The sequence below is a fragment of the Halyomorpha halys genome, unplaced genomic scaffold, assembly GCF_000696795.3.
Source record: "Halyomorpha halys isolate HHAL.00 unplaced genomic scaffold, Hhal_1.1 Scaffold74.1, whole genome shotgun sequence".
NCBI lineage: Eukaryota > Metazoa > Arthropoda > Insecta > Hemiptera > Pentatomidae > Halyomorpha > Halyomorpha halys.
The window spans coordinates 1,316,795-1,319,067 of record NW_027104736.1 but is presented as its reverse complement, the minus strand read 5'-3'; positions in this window follow the sequence as shown (position 1 = coordinate 1,319,067).

Genomic DNA, 2,273 nt, shown 5'->3' with positions numbered 1-2,273 from the left:
AAATATCGAAATATCGATATCGAAATTTTAACGAACTAAATTAATAATAATGATAAAATGATAATATAGCATGACATAGGAAGATTTTTTTATGTCATACCTAATCAAAATATATAAGAAACTATTAATAACGATGAAATAAAGGAATATCACGAACATATATCATAAACATAACAAACAAAAACTAAAATATAGTTGTTTAAATTGTAGAAAATTGTATATAAAATTTTATTTTGATAATTACATATTTGTCTCGATATTTTCTATTGTAATATCGAAATGGAATATGAGCAACAATATTCAGATATCACTTTATCAAAATATCGATATTTTGTTAAAAAGACTAGAAGATTGTATAAAAAATTTTGTATTCTTGTGATATCGATATAGAATATTAGGAACAACATTGCGATATTATTTTATCAAAATATCGATTTTTTATCTAAAAAAGACTAGAAAATATCGATATTTTAATTTGGTAATTACATATTTATTTCGATATTTTGTATTGTTGCAATATTGATTTGGAATTTTTGCAACAATAATCCGATATTATTTTATGGAAATATCGATATTTTGTTTAAAAAGACTAGAAAATTGTATAAAAAATTTAAAAGAGGTAGTATATCGATTTTTTTTATTTTCACAATTACATATTTATTTCGATATTTTGTATTGTTGTAATATCCATATATAATATTAGCAAGAATATTCCGATATTATATTATCGAAATATCGACATTTTGATTAAAAGGAATAGAAAATTTAAAACTTAAATATCAATATTTTAATTCAATAATATACATTTCAGTGTTTTCCATTGTTGGAAATATCGATATCGAATATTTGCAAGAAAATTCCGGTATTATTTTATTGAAATATCGATATTTTGTATGAAAAGAATACAAAATTTAAAAATGGAATATCGATATTTTATTTTGATAATTAAATATTTATTTCGAGAATTTACATTATTGTAATAACGATATTTAAAATAAGCAACAATATTCCGATATTATTTTATCGAAATATCCATATTTCAATTAAATAAAATATCAAAATATTGTTTCGAATCTTCGATGGCGATATTAACAACAATGTAAAATATCGAAAGGAACATGAATTTATTAATTTAATATATCGAAAAACTATTTTTATGCTTTTCATATAATAATTTTCTTAATATTTCTAAACCAAATATTGATATTTCAATAAAATAAAATAACGAAATATCGTTTATAATCTTCGATATAAATATTAATAACAATGTAATATATCGAAAGGAACATTAATTTATCAATTTAAAATATCGAAAAACTATTTTTATGCATTTTATAAAATTTTCTTAATCTTTTTAAAATAAATATCGAAATTTTGATAAAACGATAACGTAATACTTCTTCTAATTTTCGATATCGATATTATCAAAAATGTTAAATATCTAAATAAATAAGAAATTATAAAAAAAAAATATCGAAAAACTATTTTTTAGATTTTCATAAAATTTTATACTTTTCATTCATAAAATATTTATATTTCTATAACATAAAATATCGAAATATCGTTTTTATCTTCGATATCGATATTAATAGCAATGTAAAATATCGAAAGGAACGTGTATTTATCAATTTAAAATATCAAAAAACTATTTTTATACTTTTTATAAAATTTTCCAAATCTTTATTTAATAAATATCTATATTTCGACGAAAAAATATCGTAATACTTTTTATAATAATCGATATCCATATTATTAGCAATGTTGAATATCGAAAGGAATAAGAAATTATCAAAATAAAAAATTGAAAAACTATTTTTATGCTTTCTAAAAAAATTTCTTCATCTTTTTAATCCAAATATCGATATTTCGATGATCAAATATCAAAGTATCGTTTCTCATCTTCTATATCGATATTATCAACAATGTTAAATATCGAAATGTATATGAAATCATATAAATAAATTATGGAAGTAATATTGTTAGCTTTTCATGAAATATTTTTGTCTTTTTAAACAAAATATTGATATTTTTATAAATACTATCGAAATATTGTTCCTAATCATCGATATCGATATTATCAACAATGTTAAATACCTAAATGAATATGAAATTATCAAAATGAAATATCGAAATATCTTTTATTAGCTTTTCATAAAATGTTTTATTTATTTTTTTATAAAATATCGATATTCCATTTTAAATTTTCCAGTATTTTAAAACAAAATATCGATATTTCAATCAAATAATATTAGAATATTATTGCTAATTATCGA